Consider the following 26,977-nt stretch of genomic DNA (forward strand, 5'->3'; position numbering starts at 1 on the left):
TATTCTCCATCATACAAGTTTCCAATCTATTTTATTTTGCAATCTTTACTTTCAATCTATATCATAAAAATACCAAAAATATTTATCTTATTATTATTATTATCTCTATCAGATCTCACTCTTGCAAGTAGCCGTGAAGGGATTGACAACCTCTTTTATCGCGTTGGTTGCGAGGTTCTTATTTGTTTGTGTAGGTACGAGGTGACTTGCGTGTGGTCTCCTACTAGATTGATACCTTGGTTCTCAAAAACTGAGGGAAATACTTATGCTGCTCTTCTGCATCACCCTTTCCTCTTCAAGGGAAAACCAATGCAGTGCTCAAGAGGTAGCAAGAAGGATTTCTGGCGCCGTTGCCGGGGATATCTACGCCAAGTCAAGACATACCAAGTACCTATCACAAGTCTTATCCTCCGCATTACATTATTTTCCATTTGCCTCTCGTTTTCCTCTCCCCCACTTCACCCTTGCCGTTTTATTCACCCTCTTTTCCTTCCGCCCTCTATTTCCGTTCGTTTTTTCGTTTGTTTGCTTGTGTGTTGGATTGCTTGCTTGTCACGATGGCTCAAGATAAAACTAAATTGTGTGACTTTGCCTATACCAACAATAATGATTTTATTAGCACTCCGATTGCTCCTCTTACCGATGTTGAATATTGTGAAATTAATACTGCTTTGCTGAATCTTGTCATGAAAGATCCGTTTTCTAGCCTTCTAGTGAAGACGCCGCTACCCATCTAAACAACTTTGTTGATTTGTGTGATATGCAAAAGAAGAAAGATGTGGATAATGATATTGTTAAACTTAAACCATTTCTGTTTTCGCTTAGAGATCATGCTAAAGCTGGTTTTCATCTTTGCCTAAAAATAGTATTGATTCATGGAATAAGTGCAAAGATGCTTTTATCTCTAAGTATTTTCCTCCTGCTAAGATCATCTCTCTTAGAAACGTAATTGCCCTACACATGGTTTGAATTTATGGATGATTATACAAAAAATTTATGCCAGATTGAATTTTGCTTCTAGAAATCTTTTAGATTCGGCCGCGGGAGGCACTTTTATGGAAATCACTTTCGGAGAAGCTACCAAACTACTAGACAATATTATGGTTCATTATTCTCAATGGCACACTGAAAGATCTACTAGTAAAAAGGTGCATGCAATTGAAGAGATTAATGTTTTGAGTGGAAAGATGGATGAACTTATGAAATTGTTTGATAATAAGAGTGCTCCTACTGATCCTAATGATATGCCTTTGTCTACTTTGATTGAGAATAATAATGAATCTATGGATGTGAATTTTGTTGGTAGGAACAATTTTGGTAACAACGTGTATAGAGGTAATTTTAATTCTAGGCCGTTTCCTAGTAATCCCTCTAATAATTATGGTAATTCCTACAATAATTCTTATGGAAATTATAATAAGATGCCCTCTGACTTTGAATCTAGTATTAAAGAATTTATTAGTTCACAAAAGAATTTCAATGCTTTGATTGAAGAAAAATTGCTTAGGATTGATGAGTTGGCTAGGAACGTGGATATAATTTCTCTTGATGTTGCTTCTTTGAAACTTAGATCTATTCCACCTAAGCATGATATCAATGAGTCTCTCAAAGCCATGAGAATTTCCATTGATGAGTGCAAAGAAAGAACCGCTAGGATGCGTGCTATGAAAGATTCCTTTGTAAAAGCGTGTTCTTCTAGTTTTCATGATAATAAGGATGAAGATCTAAAAGTGATTGATGTTTCCCCTATTAAATCTTTGTTTTGCAATATGAATCTTGATAATGATGGGACTGTAGATGAGTCAACTTTAGTTTGAAGGCGTCCCACAAATTCGGAGATTTTAGATCTTGATGCAAAAATTGATAAAAGTGGGATTGAAGAGGTGAAAACTTTAGATAGCAACAAACCGACTATCTTGGATTTCAAGGAATTTAATTATGATAATTTCTCTTTGGTAGATTGTATTTTCTTGTTGCAATCTGTGCTAAATTCTCCTCATGCTTATAGTCAAAATAAAGCTTTTACTAAACATATCATTGATGCTTTGACGCAATCTTATGAAGAAAAACTTGAGTTGGAAGTTTCTATCCCTAGAAAACTTTATGATGAGTGGGAACCTATGAAAAAAATTAAAATTAAAGATCATGAATGCTATGCTTTGTGTGATTTGGGTGCTAGTGTTTCCACGATCCCAAAAACTTTGTGTGATTTGCTAGGTTTCCGTGAATTTGATGATTGTTCTTTAAACTTGCACCTTGCGGATTCCACCATTAAGAAACCTATGGGAAAAACTAATGATGTTCTTATTGTTGCAAATAGGAATTATGTTCCCATAGATTTCATTGTTCTTGATATAGATTGCAATCCTTCATGTCCTATTATTCTTGGTAGACCTTTCCTTAGAACGATTGGTGCAATTATTGATATGAAGGAAGGGAATATTAGATTCCAATTTCTATGAAGGAAAGGCATGTAACACTTCCCTAGAAAGAAAATTAAATTACCATATGAATCTATTATGAGAGCCACTTATGAATTGCCTACCAAAGATGGCAATACCTAGGTCTATCCTTGCTTTTATGCCTAGCTAGAGGCGTTAAATGATAGCGCTTCTTGGGAGGCAACCCAATTTTATTTTTATCCTTGCCTTTTTCTCCTGTTTAGTAATAAATAATTTATATATCCTCTGTTTTGGTTGTGTTTTTTATGTTTAATTAGTGTTTGTACCAAGTATAACCGTTGGGAAGTCTTTTTAATCTTGCTGTAAAAAACAGAAACTTTAGCGCTCACAAGAATTGCTGCCATTTTTTATTGGAGAGTGCTATTTAGTTAATTATTTTTGAAGATGATTAATAGATAAATTGTTCACGTCCAGAAAGTTATTTTATAATTTTGGGGGTTCCATAAGTTTGCGTTAGTTACAGATTACTACAGACTGTTCTGTTTTTGACAGATTCTGTTTTTCGTGTGTTGTTTGCTTATTTTGATGAATATATGGCTAGTAATAGAGTTTATGAACCATAGAGAAGTTGGAATACAGTAGGTTTGACACCAATATAAATAAAGAATGAGTTAATTGCAGTACCTTGAAGTGGTTTTTTGTTTTCTTTCGCTAACGGAGCTCACGCGATTTTTTGTTAAGTTTTGTGTTGTGAAGTTTTCAAGGTTTGAGTAAAGATTTGATGGATTATGGAACAAGGAGTGGCAAGAGCCTAAGCTTGGGGATGCCCAAGGCACCCCAATTTAAATCCAAGGACACAAAAAATCCTAAGCTTGGGGATGCCCCGGAAGGCATCTCCTCTTTTGTCTTCGTTTATCGGTAACTTTACTTTGAGCTATATTTTTATTTGCCACATGATATGTGTTTTGCTTGGAGCGTCTTGTATGATTTGAGTCTTTGCTTTTTAGTTTACCAAAATCATCCTTGTTGTACATAACTTTTTAGAGAGAGCCACATGAAATGGAATTTATTAGAATACTCTATGTGCTTCACTTATATCTTTTGAGCTATATAGTTTTTGCTCTAGTAATTCACTTATATGTTTTAGAGCACGACGGTGGTTCTATTTTATAGAAATAATTGATCTCTCATGCTTCACTTATATTATTTTGAGAATCCTTTAGAACAACATGGCAATTTTCTTTTAGGCATTGTAAAAACTTTCATATAAGTGCATTGAATACTAAGGGAAGTTTGATACTTAATAATTGTTTTGAGATATGGAGATGGTGATATTAGAGTCATGCTAGCTGAGTAGTTGTGAATTTGAGAAATACTTGTGTTGAATTTTGTGATTCCCGTAGCATGCATGTATGGTGAACCGTTATGTGATGAAGTCGGAGCATGATTTATTTATTGATTGCCTTCCTTATGAGTGGCGGTCGGGGACGAGCGATGGTCTTTTCCTACCAATCTATCCCCCTAGGAGCATGCACGTAATACTTTGTTTCGATAACTAATAGATTTTTGCAATAAGTATGTGAGTTCTTTATGACTAATGTTGAGTCCATGGATTATACGCACCCTCACCCTTCCACCATTGCTAGCCTCTCTAGTACCGCGCAACTTTCGCCGGTACCATAAACCCACCATATACCTTCCTCAAAAACAGCCACCATACCTACCTATTATGGCATTTCCATAGCCATTCCGAGATATATTGCCATGCAACTTTCCACCGTTCCGTTTGTTATGACATGCTTCATCATTGTCATATTTCCATACATGATCATGTAGTTGACATCGTATTTGTGGCAAAGCCACCGTTCATATTTTTTTTCATACATGTCACTCTTGATTCATTGCATATCCCGGTACACCGCCGGAGGCATTCACATAGAGTCATATTTTGTTCTAAGTATTGAGTTGTAATTCTTGAGTTGTAAGTAAAAATAAGTGTGATGATCATCATTATTAGAGCATTGTCCCAGTGAGGAAAGGATGGTGGAGACTATGATTCCCCCACAAGTCGGGATGAAACTCCGGACGAAAAAAGGAAAAAAAAGAGGCCAAAAGAAAAGAAAAGAAAGAAGGCCCAAATAAAAAAATGAGAGAAAAAGAGAGAAGGGACAATGTTACTATCTTTTTTCCACACTTGTGCTTCAAAGTAGCACCATGATCTTCATGATAGAGAGTCTCTAGCACCATGATCTTCATGATAGAGAGTCTCCTATGTAGTCACTTTCATAAACTAGTGGGAATTTTACATTATAGAACTTGGCTTGTATATTCCAATTATGGGCTTCCTCAAATTGCCCTAGGTCTTAATGAGCAAGCAAGTTGGATGCACACCCACTTAGTTTCTTTTGTTGAGCTTTCATACACTTATAGCTCTAGTGCATCTGTTGCATGGCAATCCCTACTCATTCACATTGATATCTATTGATGGGCATCTCCATAGCCCGTTGATACGCCTAGTTGATGTGAGACCGTCTTCTCCTTTTTGTCTTCTCCACAACCACCATTCTATTCCACCTATAGTGCTATATCCATGGCTCACGCTCATGTATTGCGTGAAAATTGAAAAAGTTTGAGAACATCAAAAGTATGAAAAAATTGCTTGGCTTGTCATCGGGGTTGTGCATGATTTAATATTTTGTGTGATGAAGATAGAGCATAGCCAGACTATATGATTTTGTAGGAATAACTTTCTTTAGCCATGTTATTTTGAGAAGACATGATTGCTTAGTTAGTATGCTTGAAGTATTATTATTTCTATGTCAATATTAAACTTTTATCTTGAATCTTTCGGATCTAAACATTCATGCCACAATAAAGAAAAATTACATTGAGAAATATGTTGGGAAGCCTTCCACATCAAAAATTCTGTTTTTATCATTTACCTACTCGAGGACGAGCGGGAGTTAAGCTTGGGGATGCTTGATACATCTCCAACGTATCTACAATTTTTGATTGTTCCATGCTATTATACTATCTGTTTTGGATGTTAATGGGCTTTATTTTACACTTTTATATTATTTTTGGGACTAACCTATTAACCGGAGGCCCAGCCCAAATTGCTGTTTTTTTTGCCTATTTTGGTGTTTCGCTGAAAAGGAATATCAAATGGAGTCCAAACGGAATGAAACCTTCTGGGGCGTTATTTTTGGAACAAACGTGATCCAGGGGACTTGGAATGGACGTCAAGAAACAATCGAGGAGGCCACAAGGCAGGGGGCGCGCCCTCCAGCCTCGTGGGCCCCTTGTTGCTCCACCGACCTACTTCTTCCTCCTATATATATCCATATACCCCAAAAACATCCAGGAGCACCACGAAACCCTATTTCCACCGCCGCAACCTTCTGTACACAAGAGATCCCATCTTGGGGCCTTTTCCGGAGCCCCGCCGAAGGGGGCATTGATCACGGAGGGCCTCTACATCAACTCCATGGCCCTCCGATGATGTGTGTGTATTTTTCCTCAGACCTTCGGGTCCATAGCTAGTAGCTAGATGGCTTCTTCTCTCTCTTTGGATCTCAATACAAAGTTCTCATCGATTCTCTTGGAGATCTATTCGATGTAATCTTCTTTTGCGGTGTGTTTGTCAAGATTCGATGAATTGTGGGTTTATGATCAAGTTTATCTATGAACAATATTTAAATCTTCTCTGAATTCTTTTATGTATGATTGGTTTATCTTTGCAAGTCTCGTCGAATTATGAGTTTGGTTTGGCCTACTAGATTGATCTTTCTTGCAATGGGAGAAGTGCTTAGCTTTGGGTTCAATCTTGCGGTGCTCGATCCCAGGGATAGAAAGGAAAACAACACATATTGTATTGTTGCCATCGAGGATAAAAAGATGGGGTTTATATCATATTGCATGAGTTTATCCCTCTACATCAAGTCATCTTGCTTAAGGTGTTACTCTGTTCTTATGAACTTAATAGTCTAGATGCATGCTGGATAGCGGTGGATGTGTGGAGTAATTGTAGTAGATGCACGAAGGAGTCGGTCTACTTGTCACGGACGTGATGCCTATATACGTGATCATACCTAGATATTCTCATAATTATTCGCTTTTCTATCAATTGCTCGACAGTAATTTGTTCACCCACCGTAATACTTATGCTATCTTGGGAGAAGCCCCTAGTTAAACCTATGGCCCCGGGGTCTATTCTCCATCATACAAGTTTCCAATCTATTTTATTTTGTAATCTTTACTTTCAATCTATATCATAAAAATACCAAAAATATTTATCTTATTATTATTATCTCTATCAGATCTCACTCTTGCAAGTGTCCATGAAGGGATTGACAACCCCTTTTATCGCGTTGGTTGCGAGGTTCTTATTTGTTTGTGTAGGTACGAGGTGACTCGCGCGTGGTCTCCTACTGGATTGATACCTTGGTTCTAAAAAACCGAGAGAAATACTTACACTGCTCTGCTGCATCACCCTTTCCTCTTCAAGGGAAAACCAACACAGTGCTCAAGAGGTAGCAGCGGGTTCATTCAAGACCATTCACGACTCAACTAATAACATCATTACAAGCAACCCAAGGGTCCAGGAGCGGTTTGATCTCCCCTATCTTGTTCGCCGTGACCCTGCTGACTGGCATGGGGATGACGGAAGCCTTGCCTTGTGCAAGTTGATGCCGCTTGATAATGATACATGTGATGTTAAGATGCCATCACTTGAGGGCAAGGCTTGGGCAGGCGCAAATGAAGATTGGTTTGTTTATATTGGGTACAACTGCGAGTGGGAACTTGTGAATGTGTACACTCATCACCGGGTTCCACTTCTAAAAATCTCAGACTGCCCAGAGGTTGAGCAACACAGATGATCTACGTGAGTTCAAATACGATCATGGTAACTGCCGTCTACGGAAGATAGCAATTTGTCGAGTTGCCAACTGCTCTTGGGATTACACAAACTATGAAGTTGTTGGTATCTTCGACAAGCTTGTTGCCTTCTTACTTCCACGCCTCGATGGATATTGCTCAAAAATCAATTTCTGTACACGGATGAGTACTGTGATGCAATTCAATACGAGGGTCTTGTGTTTGCTGCCACCACTCATGGCACTATTTTTGCATGGAATCATCATGCTTTCGGTACGTTTGTCTTTTACCGTAATTATAATTGTTTCATCCACATGCATGCGGGTTAGCTAGTTTCCCTTTACTAATTAATTAACCTTCTTGTGTTTCCAAGGTCCTGCGAACATTCCACCACCTATACTTGAAAAAATTTATAACCAAGGGGGAGATGACGATGCTAATGATCACGAGCATGAGGACGAGCAGGACCCATATACTCAGTGGCGCCTGGCAACTTATTCTGATTTATCACCTCTTCTTGTCTGTTATAAGGAAGCAGGTGTTGTCTCACATGGTCGCACTCTCCGGACCTATTCCAACATCTGTTGCAGGGTATTCGGGATGGATACTAGTGTACTAGCGCCAACACCTTCTCCCTGGTTCAGTATTGAAACTTTGGAGGAAACTCGCTCTTCCTTGGACAAAACTATCCAATGATGATGAAAGGCGATCCAGCTGCTGTTGACACAACATTACTACCATTTATGAGAAGCAACTGTATCTATACCTAGGTCATTGCTATGCTTCCCTACCATCGTACTATGGGTCCTGACATAGCCCGCTTCAGCCTGGATGATCAGTCCTGCGTTGGTCTCGAGATTGACAGTAGCTGGCCCTTCCCAGAGAATCACTTCTGGTTCAAAGCAAGCGTTTCCAACACCGACGAGTGATTGAGCTAAAGTTCATTTCATCGCTTTGTTATTTGTTGTGTGAGAAAAACTTTACTTTACTAGAATGTTTTGTTGGAAATGATCTATAACCCAATGTGTATCCTCGTTGTCGTTGTGGGTTGATGACTTGTTGTATGTAATGATACATCCATTTTGCATCATGCTTTTATATCGATATTTATTGCATTATGGGCTGTTATTACACATTATGTCAAAATACTTATGCCTATTCTCTCTTATTTTACAAGGTTTACATGAAGAGGGGGAATGCCGGCAGCTGGAATTCTGGGCTGGAAAAGGAGCAAATATTAGAGACCTATTCTGCACATCTCCAAAAGTCCTGAAACTTCACGGAAGTTATTAACAGAATATATAAAAAATATTGAGCGCAAGAAGTACCAGAGGGGGGCTACCCACCAGCCACGAGGGTGGGGGGCGCGCCCTACCCCCCTAGGCGCGCCCCCTGCCTCTTGGGTCCCCTGGTGGCCCTCCGATGCCCATCTTCTACTATATGAAGTCTTTCGTCCGAGAAAAATCATAAGCAAGCTTTTGGGACAAGACTCCGCTGCCATGAGGCGGAACCTTGGCGGAACCAATCTAGGGCTCTGGCGGAGCTGTTCTGCCGGGGAAACTTCCCTCCGGGAGGGGGAAATCGTCACCATCGCCATCACCAACGATCCTCTCATCGGGAGGGGGTCAATCTCCATCAACATCTTCACCAGCACCATCTCATCTCAAACCCTAGTTCATCTCTTGTATCCAATCTTTGTATCCAAACCTCATATTGGTACCTGTGGGTTGCTAGTAGTGTTGATTACTCCTTGTAGTTGATGCTAGTTGGTTTACTTGGTGGAAGATCATATGTTCAGATCTGTTATGCATATTAATACCCCTCTGATTATGAACATGAATATGCTTTGTGAGTAGTTATGTTTGTTCCCGAGGACATGGGAGAAATCTTGCTATTAGTAGTCGTGTGAATTTGGTATTCGTTCAATATTTTGATGAGATGTATGTTGTCATCCCTCTAGTGGTGTCATGTGAACGTCGACTACATGACACTTCACCATTCTTTGGGCATAGAGGGAGGCATTGTGAAGTAATAAGTAGATGATGGGTTGCTAGAGTGACAGAAGCTTAAACCCTAGTTTATGTGTTGCTTCGTAAGGGGCTGATTTGGATCCATAGGTTTCATGCTATGGTTAGGCTTACCTTAATACTTCTATTGTAGTTGCGGATGCTTGCAATGGGGGTTAATCATAAGTGGGATGCTTGTCCAAGTAAGGACAGTACCCAAGCACCGGTCCACCCACATATCAAATTATCAAAGTACCGAACGCGAATCATATGAACGTGATGAAAACTAGCTTGACGATAATTCCCATGTGTCCTCGGGAGCGCTTTCCTTCATATAAGAGTTTGTCCAGGCTTGTCCTTTGCTACAAAAAGGATTGGGCCATATTGCTGCGCCTTATTTACTTTTATTACTTTCTACTCGTTACAAATTACCTATTCACAAAACTATCTGTTACAGATAATTTCAATGCTTGCAGAGAATACCTTGCTGAAAACCGCTTATCATTTCCTTCTGCTCCTCGTTGGGTTCGACACTCTTACTTATTGAAAGAACTACCATAGAGCCCCTATACTTGTGGGTCATCAAGACCCTTTTCTGGCGTCGTTGCTGGGGAGTGAAGCGCCTTCGTAGGTGGAATTTGGTAAGGAAAAATTTATATAGTGTGCTGAAATTTACGGTCACTTGTTACTATGGAAAGTAATCCTTTGAGGGGCTTGTTCGGGGTATCTTCACCCCGACCGGTAGAGCAAATAGTTGATCCTCAACCTACCGAACCTACTGAAAATGTTTACTCTGAAATTCCTTCGGGTATGATAGAGAAACTGCTAGCTAATCCTTTTGCAGGAGATGGAACATTACATCCCGACTTACACTTAATCTATGTGGATGAAGTTTGTGGATTATTTAAGTTTGCAGGTATGCCCGATGATGTTATCAAGAAGAAGGTCTTCCCTTTATATTTGAAGGGAGATGCATTGACATGGTATAGGCTATGTGATGATATGGGATCATGGGACTACAAACGGTTGAAAGTGGAATTCCATCAGAAGTTTTATCCTATGCATCTTGTTCATCGTGATCGTAATTATATATATAGTTTTTGGCCTCGCGAAGGAGAAAGCATCACTCAAGCTTGGGGGAGGCTTAAGTCAATGTTATATTCATGCCCCAATCATGAGCTCTCAAGATAAATGATTATTCAATATTTTTATGCTCGGCTTTCTGACAACAATCGCTCCATGCTCGATACTTCTTGTATTGGTTCCTTTATGATGAAGACTATTGAATTCAAATTGAATTTATTGGAGAGAATTAAATGCAACTCTGAAGATTTGGATCTCGACAAAGGTAAGGAGTCAGGTATAACACCTAAGTTTGATTGTGTTAAATATTTTATGGATACCGATGTTTTCCGTAAATTTAGCACTAAATATGGACTTGACTCTGAGATAGTAGCTTCTTTCTGTGAATCCTTTGCTACTCATGTTGATCTCCCTAAGGAGAAGTGGTTTAAATATCATCCTCCCATATAAGTAAAAGTAGTTGAACCTATTAAATTTGAAGAAAATACTATCACTTATAATGATCCTATTGTTCCTACTGCTTATGTTGAGAAACCACCTTTCCCTGTTAGAATAAAGGATCATGCTAAAGCTTCAACTACGGTTCGTAAAAGTAATATTAGAACTTATGCACCCCCTGAGCAAGTTAAAGTTGAACCTAATATTGCTATTGTTAAAGATCTCTTGGCTGATAATATTGATGGGCACGTTATTTACTTTTGTGATGAGACTGCTAGAATTGCTAAACTTGGTGCTAAAGATAAACATAGACCTGTGGTAGGCATGTCTGTTATTTCTATTAAAATAGGAGATAATTGTTATCATGGCCTGTGTGATATGGGTGCTAGTGCTAGTGCAATACCTATTTCCTTATACAAAGAAATTATGCATGATATTGCACCAGCTGAGATAGAAGATATCGTTGTTACCACTAAGCTTGCTAATAGAGATACTATTTCACCAATTGGGATTGTTAGAGATGTTGAAGTCTTGTGTGGGAAGGTTAAATATCCTGCTGATTTTCTTGTTCTTGGTTCCCCACAAGATAGCTTTGTCCCATTATATTTGGTAGACCCTTCTTCAATACTGTTAATGCTAGGATAGACTGCGAAAAGGAAGTTGTTACTATTGGTTTGGGTGACATGTCTCATGAGTTTAACTTCTCTAAATTTTGTAGGCAACCCCATGATGAAGAATTGCCTAGTAAAGATGAATTTATTGGTCTTGCTTCTATTGTTGTGCCTCCTAATGACCCTTTAGAACAATATTTGCTAGACGATGAGAATGATATGTTTATGAATGAAAGAAGGGAAATAGATGAAGTATTCTTTAAACAGGGACCTATTTTGAAACACAATCTGTCTGTTGAAATCCTAGGGGATCCTCCTCCACCCAAGGGTGATCCCGTGTTTGAGCTTAAACCATTTCCCGATACTCTTAAATATGCTTATCTTGATGAAAAGAAGATATATCCTGTTATTATTAGTGCTAACCTTTCAAAGAAGGATGAAGAAAAATTATTAAAAACTCTGAAGAAGCACCGTGCTGCTATTGGATATACTCTTGATGATCTTAAGGGCATTAGTCCCACTCTATGTCAACACAAAATAAATTTGGAGAAGGATGCCAAACCAATTATTGATCACCAACGACGGCTAAATCCTAAGATGAAAGAAGTGGTAAGAAAAGAAATACTAAAGCTCCTTGAGGCAGGTATAATTTATCCCGTTGCTGATAGTCAGTGGGTAAGTCCTGTCCATTGTGTCCCTAAGAAGGGAGGTATCACTGTCGTTCCTAATGATAAAGATGAATTGATTCCGCAAAGAATTATTACAGGTTAGAGGATGGTAATTGATTTCCGCAAATTAAATATGGCCACTAAAAAGATCATTACCCCTTAGCTTTTATTGATCAAATGCTAGAAAGATTATCCAAACATACACATTTTTTCTTTCTAGATGATTACTCTGGCTTCTCTCAAATACCTGTGCCAGCTGATGATCAAGCAAAGACCACTTTTACTTGCCCTTTCGGTACTTTTGCTTATAGACGTATGCCTTTTGGTTTATGTAATGCACCTACTACCCTTCAAAGATGCATGATGGCTATATTTTCTGACTTTTGTGAAAAGATATGTGAGGTTTTCATGGACGATTTCTCCGTTTATGGATCCTCTTTTGATGATTGCTTGAGCAACCTTGATCGAGTTTTGCAGAGATGTGAAGAAACTAATATTGTTCTGAATTGGGAGAAATGCCACTTTATGGTTAATGAAGGTATTGTCTTGGGGCATAAAATTTCTGAAAGAGGCATTGAAGTTGATAAAGCTAAAGTTGATGCTATTGAAAAGATGCCATGTCCCAAGGACATCAAAGGTATAAGAAGTTTCCTTGGCCATGCCGGTTTTTATAGGAGGTTCATTAAGGACTTCTCAAAAATTTCTCGGCCTCTGACTAACCTATTACAAAAAGATATTCCTTTTATCTTTGATGATGATTGTGTAGAAGCATTTGAAATACTTAAGAAAGCATTAATTTCTACACCTATTGTTTAGCCACCTGATTGGAATTTACCCTTTGAAATTATGTGTGATGCTAGTGATTATGCTGTAGGTGTTGTTCTAGGGAAAAGAGTTGATAAGAAATTAATTGTTATTCAATATGCTAGTAAAACTCTAGACAATGCCCAGAGAAATTATGCTACCACTGAAAAAGAATTTTTAGCAGTTGTTTTTGCTTGTGATAAGTTCAGACCTTATATTGTTGATTCTAAAGTAACTATTCACACTGATCATGCTGCTATTAAATATCTTATGGAAAATAAAGATGCTAAACCTAGACTTATTAGATGGGTTCTCTTGCTACAAGAATTTGATTTGCATATTATTGATAGGAAGGGAGCTGAGAACCCCGTTGCAGACAACTTGTCTAGGTTAGAGAATGTTCTTGATGACCCACTACCTATTGATGATAGCTTTCCTGATGAACAATTAAATTTCATAAATGTTTCTCGAACTGCTCCATGGTATGCTGATTATGCTAATTATATTGTTGCTAAATTTATACCACCTAGTTTCACATACCAGCAAAAGAAAAAGTTCTTCTATGATTTGAGACATTACTTTTGGGATGACCCACATCTTTATAAAGAAGGAGTAGATGGTATTATTAGACATTGTGTACCTGAGCATGAACAGGAACAGATCCTACGCAAGTGTCACTCTGAGGCTTATGGAGGACACCATGCTGGAGATAGAACTGCACATAAGGTATTGCAATCCGGTTTTTATTGGCCTACTCTCTTCAAGGATGCCCGTAAGTTTGTCTTGTCATGTGATGAATGTCAAAGAATTGGTAATATTAGTAGACGTCAAGAAATGCCTATGAATTATTCACTTGTTATTGAACCATTTGATGTTTGGGACTTTGATTATATGGGAGCTTTTCCTTCCTCTAATTGGTATACACATATTTGAGTTGCTGTTGATTACGTTACTAAGTGGGTAGAAGCTATTCCAACTAGTAGTGCTGATCATAACACCTCTATTAAGATGCTTAAAGAAGTTATTTTCCCGAGGTTTGGAGTCCCTAGATATTTAATGACTGATGGTGGTTCACATTTTATTCATGGTGGCTTTCGTAAAATGCTTGCTAAGTATGATGTTAATCATAGAATTGCATCTCCATATCACCCACAGTCTAGTGGTCAAGTAGAATTAAGTAATAGAGAGCTCAAATTAATTTTGCAAAAGACTGTTAATAGATCTAGAAAGAATTGGTCCAAGAAACTTGATGATGCATTATGGGCCTATAGAATTGCATATAAAAATCCTATGGGTATGTCTCTGTATAAAATGGTTTATGGTAAAGCATGTCACTTACCTCTTGAATTAGAACATAAGGCATATTGGGCTATTAAAGAGCTCAACTATGACTTCAAACTTGCTGGTGAGAAGAGGCTTTTTGACATTAGCTCACTTGATGAATGGAGAACCCAAGCCTATGAAAATGCCAAATTGTTTAAAGAAAAAGTTAAAATATGGCATGACAAAAGGATACAAAAGCGTGAGTTTAATGTAGGTGATTATGTATTGCTATACAACTCTCATTTAAGATTTTTTTGCAGGCAAACTTCTCTCTAAATGGGAAGGCCCTTACGTCATCGAGGAGGTCTATCGTTCTGGTGCCATAAAAATCAACAACTTTGAAGGCACAAATCCGAGGGTGGTGAACAGTCAAAGAATCAAACATTATATCTCACGTAACCCCATAAATGTTGAAACTAATGTTATTGAAACCGTAACCCCGGAGGAATACATAAGGGACACTTTTCGGAACATTTCAGACTCCGAAAAGGAATAGGTATGTGGTACGATAAGTAAACCGACTCCAAAATAGTTCTAATGGCAATATTTCTCTGTTTTGGAATATATAAAAAATAGGAAAATAAGAAGCAGACCGGGAAGGACACGAGGCTTCCACGAGGGTGGGAGGCACGCCCTACCACCCTGGGCGCCCCCTGCCTCATGGGCACCTCGTGCGCTCTCCGGACTCCGTTTTCTTGCACGATACTTATTTTAATCGGTAAAAATTCATTATATAATCTCTCGAAGGTTTTGACCTCCGTGTCACGCAATTATCCCATGTTCTTGTTTAGAGCTGTTTCTGCCGCAGATTAGTGCAATATGTCTTCTCAAGAGTCAGTCGGGGAGAGTCGGGTGTCTCATCCGACACCAGGTCCAGGGGCAAACAGCGATGCCTATCACTTTGGGACCTCAACGGAGGAAGAGATGGAAGCTGACTTGAAAAGGATAGATGCCATGGAGGAGGACCAAGAAGTTACTTCTTGTTTCCGGGCAGGATTCACGATGGGGGAACTATAGAGCTCAGCTATTCCAAACTCGGTCATCCCTTCCAATGTTAGATATCTTTCTTATGAAAATATGAAAAAGAGTGTTACTTGTTCTCCCGCAGCAATGCAACATCCTTGGGTGAAAGGAGCTTTAGCCGTCACTGGCAAGCTCCGTAAGGAAATAATGAACCTCAAGCAGCAAGTCAATAAGCTCGAGGAAGAGAATCATATCCTGAGGGGCATCATCGCCAAGAATATCACATCACCACCCCCGAAGAAGGAGACATAATCACATGGGTATGGGCACTCCCCTTGGCAACTGCCAAGCTTTGGGGAGTGCCCTGGTATCGTATCACCATCACCTTTTATCTTTACCGTTTTCTTAGTTCGATCCTTTTGGGAATATCTTGATCTAGTAGAATAAAGTTTTAGTATGATCTAGTTGTGAGTTTTGCTTTATGATCCTTCTATGTAATCGAGTCCGTGAGCTATATATAATAAAGTTTAGTGTTGAGTCAAGGGCTTGATTATTTTGCTATGATCTTGAGGGAATAAAATAAAAAGAGAAAGAATAAAAAGAAATAAAGAGATCATATGGATCTTATGGAGAGTAATGAGCTCACATATAAAGAGTATGATGAATAAAAGTTGTTGAGAGTTGACAAACATAGTTTTGGTCATTGTTGCAATTAATAGGAAGTAATAAAGAAAGAGAGGTTCACATATAAATATACTATCTTGGACATCTTTTATGATTGTGAGCACTCATTAAAATATGACATGCTAAAGAGTTGACCTTGGACAAGGAAGACAACATAATGGGTTATGTTTCTTACATCTGAGATAAATTATATTGTCATGGATCATCCAACATGTTGAGCTTGCCTTTCCCTCTCATGCTAGCCAATTCTTTGCACCAAGTAGAAATACTACTTGTGCTTCCAAATATCCCTAAACCAGTTTTGCCATGAGAGTCCACCATATCTACCTATGGATTGAGTAAGATCCTTCAAGTAAGTTGTCATCGGTGCAAGCAATAAAAATTGCTCTCTAAATATGTATGACTTATTAGTGTGGGAGAAAATAAGCTTTATACGATCTTGTGATGTGGAAGAAATAAAAGCGACGGACTGCATAATAAAGGTCCATATCACAAGTGGCAATATAAAGTGACGTTCTTTTGCATTAAGATTTTGTGCATCCAACCATAAAAGCGCATGACAACCTCTGCTTCCCTCTACGAAGGGCCTATCTTTTACTTTTATCTTCTACCTTATATAAGAGTCATGGTGATCTTCACCTTTCCTTTTAAATTTTATCCTTTGGCAAGCACAATGTGATGGAAAGATCCAGATATATATAGCTAATTGGATGTGAGTTTTCATGAACTATTATGGTTGACATTACCCTTGAGGTAAAACGTTGGGAGGCAAAACTATAAGCCCCTATCTTTCTCTGTGTCCGATTAAAACTCCATACCCATAAATATTGCATGAGTGTTAGCAATTGTGAAAGACTAAATGATAGTTGAGTATGTGGACTTGCTCAAAAGCTCTTATATTGACTCTTTCCTATGTTATGATAAATTGGAATTGCCTCAATGACTGAGCTTAGAGTTTGTTAGTTTCCAATGAAGTTTATGATTCATACTTGAAATTGTGATTGAATTGTTACTTTAGCATAAGAGATCATATGACAATATATATATATGTTGTTGTTCTAAGAATGATCATGATGTCCCCATGTTCGTATTTTATTTTTATCGACACCTCTATCTCTAAACATATGGACATATTTTTTGATTTCGACTTTCGCTTGAGGACAAGCGAGGTCTAAGCTTGGGGGAGTGGATACGTCCGTTTTGCATCATGCTTTTATATCGATATTTATTGCATTATGGGCTGTTATTACACATTATGTCACGATACTTATGCCTATTCTATCTTATTTTATAGGTTTACACGAAGAGGGGGAATGCCAGCAGTTGGAATTCTGGGATGGAAAAGGAGAAAATATTAGAGACCTATTCTGCACATCTCCAAAAGTCTTGAAACTCCATAGAAGTTATTTCCAGAATATATAAAAAATACTGAGCACAAGAAGTACCAGAGGGGGCCACCCACCAGCCACGAGGGTGGGGGCGCGCCCTACCCCCCTGGGCGCACCCCCTGCCTCGTGGGCCCCTTGGTGGCCCTCCGATGACCATCTTCTGCTATATGAAGTCTTTCTTCCGAGAAAAAAAATCATAACCAAGCTTTCGGGACGAGACTCCGGCGCCACGAGGCGGAACCAATCTAGGGCTCCGGCGGAGCTGTTCTGCCGGGGAATCTTCCCTCCGAGAGGGGGAAATCATCACCATCGCCATCACCAACGATCCTCTCATCGGGAGGGGGTCAATCTCCATCAACATCTTCACCAGCACCATCTCATCTCAAACCCTAGTTCATCTCTTGTATCCAATCTTTGAATCCAAACCTCAGATTGGTACATGTGGGTTGCTAGTAGTGTTGATTACTCCTTGTAGTTGATGCTAGTTGGTTTACTTGGTGGAAGATCATATGTTCAGATCCGTTATGCATATTAATACCCCTCTGATTATGAACATGAATATGCTTTGTGAGTAGTTACGTTTTTTTCCTAAGGACATGGGAGAAGTCTTGCTATTAGTAGTCATGTGAATTTGGTATTCGTTCGATATTTTGATGAGATGTATGTTGTCATCCCTCTAGTGGTGTCATGTGAACGTCGACTACATGACACTTCACCATTGTTTGGGCCTAGAGGGAGGCATTGGGAAGTAATAAGTAGATGATGGGTTGCTAGAGTGATAGAAGCTTAAACCCTAGTTTATGCGTTGCTTCGTAAGGGGCTGATTTGGATCCACATGTTTCATGCTATGGTTAGGTTTACCTTAATACTTCTATTGTAGTACCGGATGCTTGCAATGGGGGTTAATCATAAGTGGGATGCTTGTCCAAGTAAGGACAGTACCCAAGCACCGGTCCACCCACATATCAAATTATCAAAGTACCGAACGCGAATCATATGAACGTGATGAAAACTAGCTTGACGATAATTCCCATGTGTCCTCGGGAGAGCTTTCCTTCGTATAAGAGTTTTTCCAGGCTTGTCCATTGCTACAAAAAGGATTGGGCCATCTTGCTGCACCTTATTTACTTTTATTACTTGCTACTTGTTACAAATTACCTTATCACAAAACTATCTGTTACCGATAATTTTAGTGTTTGCAGAGAATACCTTGCTGAAAACCGCTTATCATTTCCTTCTGCTCCTTGTTGGGTTCGACACTCTTACTTATCGAAAGGACTACGATAGACCCCCTATACTTGTGGGTCATCATGTAATCAATGGTACATTTGCATATGTGTCCATCAACTCACACCTGCTAGTGGTGTCCATATGAATAGTGCTAGTGATTTTAGTTGCAAAAATTAGATGGTGCTAGTCATTTTTAGCTGCATATTTTTACAAATCGCAGTGTTACAAGGTTGACAAATGGCAATGTTACTAGATAAACAAATGTCAATCTTTCAAGTTTGACAAATGGCAACATACCCAAAATGATAGATACAAATCTTACCCAATTGTTTCTACGTGGTTGCACACGGGTCATGCAAAACAACCGTTTGCGTTGAAGGGATACAGAAATCCTTCTCGGCACATTTTCCCTTGCCTTTCTGGGGAAGCTGTCGGTTTGCATGGGGGTGTTCTAACTAAAACGTTTGCGATGAGTGTTCTATATTTAAAAACCATTGACATTTTTTCAAAAGAAAATCGTTTGATAAGTCTGTACATTAAGAGAGAAAAACGCAAGTTCGTTCAAACCATATCTTTCATTCAGTCAAATTGCGAATTTATATTCGTATGATCAAGAATTCGAGATACAATATTAAGCCCACAAAAGAACTATTTCCGGCGGTGGCGGAGGCGGTGTGCTGCGCCGTCATTGTCGTTGTCGTCCTCCGGGACAACGTTGTTGAAGTCCTCAAGGCAGCGCAAAATGTTCTTCACTTGTAAATCAAACATCATGTCATCGTGCAATCGACGGGCGGGCGCGGGAGGACGTCAACTGGCGCCGCTGAGAGGTAGTGGTTGACGGCAGTGTGCCATGCCGCTGAGAAGGGCGTGCGCACGGGCACGGGCGCGACGGGTGCAGCCAAACGCACAGGGACCGGCACCGCGGTGGGTGGAGGGGTGCGCACGGGCAGGGGCACGGGCGCGGTGGGTGTAGCCAAATGCACGGGGGCCGGCACCGCGGTGGGTGGAGGGGCGCGCACGGGCAGGGGCACGGGCACGGCGGGTGCAACCAAACGCACGGGGGCCGGTGCCACAGTGGGTGGAGGGGCGCGCACGGGCACGGGCACGGGCGCTGGCGCTGGCATGTACACGAGCTCGCGCGGCTCCGCAGAGACCTCGCTGACGCCCGCGGCTTCTAGCTCTGCGATAGTGCTCAGCGACCAGCCCGTCAAAGCTACGGGGATGGTCGCTGGCGCGGGCGCGGGGATGGGAGCTGGGACAGGAGTGGTGGCAGCAACCGCCGTGGCCATCTCGTTCTGGTCCATGTCCATGAGGCCCCATTCCTCCTTATTTTCTATCTACTCTGGCTCGGAGTCGACTTCACCAAACTTGAAGACTAGTGGCAGATGATCATTCTGCGCCACGGCGTTGGTGGAGGTCTATGGGAGGGAGGGGAATGGGAGGCGAACAGTAAGGCCGCCCATATTAAACAGCGGCTCGGGCGCCATTAATGGAGAGGAAGGTGGGCGGCCATGGAAGTCAAAGGGCTCGCTTCCCAGTGAACCTACGCAGCGTACAAGTTGCACACTTCCCGGTGAGCCTGCACATTGGAGGACAGCTTGCATGCCTCTCGGTCAGCCTGTGCACCGAACTCTGCCCGCATGCCACCCGTTCAGTCAAGGTCAAGCAGCTGTCCGCACGGCACCTCATATAGCCATTAAACTAAAGACACATGGCGTCACGCGAATTGTTAACAAAACACGCATGATTTGAATTATACAACCATTTGAGATATTAAAGTGGCAGCTATTTTTTCAAAATGCCTTTGTTGGATGTTATTCGAGTGCACCTTCTCCCAAAATGGACACGAAAAATACCATAGCATGTCGGGTGCCATTCCATGAAAGCATGCCAAGTATCTCAATGTTTTTCCGGCAATCAACGGTGCCCTGGTGTTTGAAATTCATTCCAATTTCTTGCACGGGACCTAAGCATGCACCCAAGGACACATATTTGAATTTTCAACCAATTTATATGCATTAGAGCATGTGCATGTAGTTCAAATTTGAATTATGCACATAAATGCATTGAAAACTCAATTAATGCATAAAAATGTCCAAACAAACCCCGAAAAATCCCAAAAATTGACATAACACTCATGTTGTTCTATGTTGACACAAGAAATTTTTTTGAAAGCAATAAGAGGCAATGGATGTCGTTTCATCCCCAAAGGTGGGACATTCCCTATCGAAACCATCACGCTTGTTGTGAGAAGCTCTGGTTTGTGAGAAGCATATCCCCAAACCTTCCCCAAATGGGACAAAAAATTTACCACGACATGTTGATGCCTCTCCATGATAACATGACAAGTTTCACAATTTCAGACGAGCTTTGGATTTACTAGAATTTAAAAACAAGGTATCTTAATGTTTGCGGCCGAGTGACCATGGCAGGGTGTTTGACATTCATTCCCATTTCTTGCATCGGACCTAAGCATGCACCCAAGGATACACATTTGATTTTTCAACCAATTTATAGCATTAGAGCATGTGCATGTAGTTCAATTGAATTGTGCACATAAATGCATTGAAAACTCAATTAATGTATAAAAATGTCCAAACGAACCCTGAAAAATCCCAAAAATTGACACAACACTCCTGTTATTCTATGTTGACATGAGAAAAAATTTGAAAGCAATAAGAGGCAATGGATATCGTTTCATCCCCAAAGGTGGGACGTTCCCTATTGAAACCATTCGGCTTGTGAGAAGCTCTGATTGTGAGAAGCATATCCCCAAACTTACCACAAATGGGACAAAAAAATTACCACAACATGTTGATGCCACTCCATGATAGCATGCCAAGTTTCATGAACTACGGTCGAGCTTTGGATTTACTAGAATTTAAAAACCAGGCATCTCAATGTTTGCGGCTGAGTGACCGTGGGAGTGTGTTTGACATTCATTCCCATTTCTTGCATGGGACCTAAGCATGCACCCAAGGACACATATTTTATTTTTCAACCAATTTATATGCATTAGAGCATGTGCATGTAGTTCAAATTTGAATTATGCACATAAATGCATTGAAAACTCAATTAATGCATAAAAATGTCAAAACGAACCCCGAAAAATCCCAAAAATTGACACAACACTCCTGTTGTTCTATGTTGACACGAGAAAAAAATTGAAAGCAAGAAGAGGCAATGGATATTGTTTCGTCCCCAAAGGTGGGACGTTCCCTACCGAAACCATCATGCTTGTTGTGAGAAGCTCTGGTTTGTGAGAAGCATGTACCCAAACCTGCCCCAAAGGGACAAAAAATTTACCACAGCATGTTGATGCCGCTCTATGATAGCATGCCAAGTTTCGTGAATTTCAGACAAGTTTTGGATTTACTAGAATTTAAAAAACAAGGTATCTCAATGTTTGCGCCGAGTGACGGTGGCAGGGTGTTTGACATTCATTCTCATTACTTGCATGGGACCTAAGCATGCACCCAGGGACAAAGATTTGATTTTTCAACCAATTTATATGCACTGGAGCATGTGCATGTAGTTCAAATTTGAATTATGCACATAAATGCATTGAAAACTCACATAATGCATAAAAATGTCCAAACGAACCCTGAATAATTCCAATTCTTTTAGGACACACATATAGTTGCATGTTCACTGCAGATAAAAGGTCTAGCAATTCAAACACCGTCCATGGCTGCTGTGACCCCAATATGTAATTCAAATCAAGACGAAAAATCAAGTAGATCCCACACAGTTTATTATAACCAACCGTGTGAGATGCAGCACAAAATATCTTGGAGCACCGTCGGAGTATAGTACGCATACGGCTTACGCGAGAAGGTGTGATGGCTATAGTCCATAGCCCGCTCTGAATAAGGGACTGTGTCTGATGACACTTTGCGCGACAGTTTTTTCGCTGAAGCGATTCAAATTTTTTGGCTTCCGCAGAAATGTCTACCTCCCTGCCCCCTCCCCCTTACCAAAAACCACATTTCCCCTGTTTCTGCCTTCCTTTCCAAGTTCAAACCTTCACTCCTTCCTTGCAGCGCCGCCTCCTTGCTCGCGACCCTCCTTCATGCTGCTCGGCCTTGCCTATCCAGGCAGGTAATCCACACCCGACCCCAATCCTCCTCCTCCTTCCATATCCCACATGCCCCGACCGTCGGCGCGATCGCGACACCTTCCACCCAAATCACCGACCCGTCCACCAAATAAGCACCGGCCTAAGCCATGGTGCATGCAGTATAACTAGGATCTCAAGGAGCATTTGGCAGCAGAGAAGCAAATCGCGGCCGCATGCGCGGATGAGGTCGCGATGGCTGCCATTCGTGCCGACCCCCAGATCTTGGAGGAGCACCTCGTCGTCGACGCCACCATTGACGCCTCTCGCGCCGATGCCGCAATGTGGTTGGCTGCTTTAAATGACAATTTGTGGCATTTTCTCGAGGCCACCGTCGGTGCCTTCGATGAAGACTACGAGGTGTTTTCTCAACGTGACGTGCTTACCTCATCTCGAGAGCCAGTTGGTTGGTTCTCGGAGCATCTCAGGCAACTCACCACTACAACGAGGGCACCCACGATGCGGAGGCCTCGCCCTCTTCCATGTCCAAGGAGCCAATCGTCATCGATATCTCCGACAATGAGGAGTAGATTGTCTTGTTAGCTCACTATAAGGACCCATGTTCAGTTTGCTAGCTACTGCCTTTCCTTAACAAATTCTAGTGAATTGTGTTATCTACTTTTACCATGCAATCTTATGCTATAGTGTATATGTTCTATATGCCGTGCAATGTGATGTTCAGTTAACTGCTTGGTTCAATTCTGCAAATGTGATGTTCAATTCTTCAGGGTGCAATATTTCCAAATTGTTAAGCATTCTTGGTTTGGTTAACTGTCTGATCTTCTATTACGAGTATGTTATATTGTGCAATGTGGTGCTCAGTTAACATTTGGTTCATTTGTTGTGGTGTTTAGTTAACTGCTTGGTTCAATTCTGCAATGTGATGTTCAATTGTTGTGGCTGCATTCTGTTATTGTATACCATGTGAGAAATAAATCAAATTTGGTTCTACTAAATACATGAGAAACAAATACAATTGCTATATTTCCAAGTTGTTAAGCATGCTTGGTTTGGTTAACTGTTTGATCTTCTATTAGGAGTATGTTATGTTGTGCAATGTGGTGCTCAGTTAACATTTGGTTCATTTGTTGTGGTGTTTAGTTAACTGCTTGGTCCAACTCTGCAATGTGATGTTCAATTGTTGTGGTTGTATTCTGTTATTGTATACCATGTGAGGAATAAATCGAATTTGGCTGCACTTAATAAATGAGAAACATATACAAGTGCTATATTTCCTAGTTCTTAATCATGCTTGGTTTGGATAAATGGGTTTTCCATGTGGCTTGAATTAATCTGATGAATCTGCAATGTGCTTATTTATCATCAACATATTTTACTGATAGCATGCGAACCCTTACTTAACCTGATGACTAACTACCTTATATGTGTCGCAGGGAAACAATGGGAAGCACTGAGGTTTACAAGATGGTACTAACTATTATACCTTGCCTTTTTTTATTCCTTTGCCTCATTTCCAATATAGAGAAGATATTTATGCACATCCTTATTTTCAGGGTTCACTGATGATTACCTCTCAAACCACCTCTGTGGTCAGGAGGCGAGCAAAGTTTTCATACAACACACACAGTTCAATATTAAAGTGTTCCTTAAGAGGTCAAAGGATGGACATTCAATCATCCATGGGCACTGGCCTAAAGTTGCAAAGACCTTCAACATGAATGAAGGCTCAATATTCGCCTTCCGCTTCAGCAGTTTTCTAGATGAGATGCATCTCTCTATGTATCGTCTATGATGCTAATTTTGAAAGGTTCTAGATGTTGCATGTCAAACTTGCTGCTGGTGCAGTTGTGTAATGGGGGAGCTGAGTGCTGAAGCTATATCATGTTGTACTCCGATGTATTTCAATTATGAAATCCTCCTTCCTTAATATGGAAATGGAATGTATTATGTTCTTAATATGAATGTCAATTACATTAGTAAATGGATTATTAATAATAGGGCAATTAGCCCGCTAATTGGCCAATTAGCTTGCTAATTAGGTTTTCCTATTGCAAACGGTTATTGAGAAAACACTGTGGGCGATGACCTTCTTAGGCAACGCACACAGTTTCTAGGAATAAACTGTGTTGGATCAACGAACAATCACACACGACATTCTCCTGAAAACTGTTTGCGTTACGCCACCTTGCACAAACGTTTTCCATGGAGTGACTATGCGGGATGTATATACAACGGAAACGTTTAGCGGGGACTGACTATGTGGGATGTACTTACGACCGGAAATGATTTCGCCTGTATAATTGTATTTTTTATCACTATTGTACGTATAATTGTATTTGGTCGCTCGCCGGTCGCACACGACCTCATTTTGCCGAGCGTGTGTGCCAGGAGGGCATATCCCCAACAGTTTCTGGGTCGTGTGGGAAGGACCCCCCTATCGCCCACACTCACTAGGTGACGGTTCCGAACGCCGTCGTGGAAAGGAGTTAAAAACCGTTTGTATAGCACCACGTGTACCAGTGCTAGTTTATGCGCTATTCCACAAGGGACCGATTGGATCCAAAAGTTTAATACTATGGTTAGAATTTATTCTTAATACTTTTCTCGTAGTTGCGGATGCTTGCGAGGGGCTTAATCATAATTAGGAGGTTTGTTCAAGTAAGAACAATACCTAAGCACCGATCCACCCACATATCAAATTATCAAAGTAGCGAACACAGATCAAACCAGCATGATGAAAGTGACTAGATGAAATTCCCGTGTACCCTCAAGAACACTTTGCTTATCATAAGAGACCGTCTTGGCATGTCCTTTGCCTCAAAAGGATTGGGCTATCTTGCTGCACTTTTGTTACTATTATCATTACTTGCTCGTTACAAATAATCTTGCTATCAAACTACTCGTTGCTTACAATTTCAGTGCTTGCAGACATCACCTTGCTGAAAACCACTTGTCATTTCCTTCCGCTCCTCATTGGTTCGACTACGATTGATACCCTATACTTGTGGGTCATCAAGGCTCTTTTTTGGCGCCATTGCCAGGGAGTGAAGCGCTCTTGGTAATTGGAAATTGGTAAGGGAAAATTATTACTACGTGCTGAAATTTGTCGTCACTTGTTACTATGGGAAACAATCCTTTGTAACATCCCAAAATTCTAAATTTTGGAATGTTATATTAAATAAATTATTATGATTGTTTGTTTGATTGTTGTGTGATTGATTGTGTGAAATTGAGGGAAATTGAAACTTTTGAGGGAAATTGAAACTTTTGAATCAATAAAAGGACTTTCCCAAAACTTTTCATCTTGCATTTTGATCACCATGAATTCAAATTCATTTCATCACAAAACCCGAGAGTGAAGATAATATGACTTCTTCCATTTAAATAAATGAAAATGGGTTTGAAAATGATTTGAATTCCATTTTGAAATATTTCAAACTTAGAAACTTTAAGCAACTCAATGAGTTCATGAGGGACGATAAAATGACTTCTTCAAATTTGAACAAAGAGAGTTGGGAGTTTCAAAGAAATAATTTGGAAGTCACTTTGAAGTTATTTAAAACTCTTTTTCCATTTGAGGTTGTTTGAAATTCCAAATTCAAATCCAGTTGGGAGTTATTTGGGTTTCTATTCAAATTATTTTCTCCTAAAAATAAATAAATGGAAATAAAGGTAAAATGATTCCCTTCAATAGAAAATTAGGAGAAAACAAATTTTAAATGATTTTGCTACTTTAAAAACGATTTTTTATTGATTTTAAATGCAATAGTAGCACTATTTGACTTTTATGATTTTTTGTCGAATTTAGTTGAACTTGAAAAATAGTTCATCTTATTCGGGGTATTTTTCTGAACATTTTTGGTATATATTATGCCTATGTAAATTATTTATTTATTTTCTTCTGTTGCATCTGTTTCTCTGTGTTAAAAAACAGAAAAAAAACACACGCGCGCTCAGACCAGCAGCGCGAGGCCCAGGAACGCCAGCCAGCCACTGGCCATTTCGGCCCAAGGTCCAGCCCCACGGCCCAGCACGAGCCGGCCTGCCCGCGAAGGCCCAAGGCCTGCATGTACCCGACTCCCTTTGGCGCCGGTCGACCGCCCGCGTCCTTCCCTCGCTCGCTACCCGATGCTACCGGTGACGCATGGGGCCCGCCCCTGTCTTCCCCAACCTCCCGCTCAATCCGCTCGGGATGAGATCATGAGCGCGCTCGCCCGAAACCGCCGGCCGCCTTCCGCTCGAATGAGCTTATCCACTGCTCCCATCGCCCCTACCTTCGCCTATAAAAGCCCCGGGACAACCTCGTCCGATCCCACCCCTCCTCTGCTCCCCACATCGCCTGTAGCCGCCGCCCCGCCCATTCGGATCTCGCCGGAGCCGAGCCACCTCACTGTCGATTCCGTTGCTGGTGGTGCACCCCA

This window comes from Triticum aestivum, chromosome 5A (assembly GCF_018294505.1).
Source record: "Triticum aestivum cultivar Chinese Spring chromosome 5A, IWGSC CS RefSeq v2.1, whole genome shotgun sequence".
Classification (NCBI taxonomy): Eukaryota; Viridiplantae; Streptophyta; class Magnoliopsida; order Poales; family Poaceae; genus Triticum; species Triticum aestivum.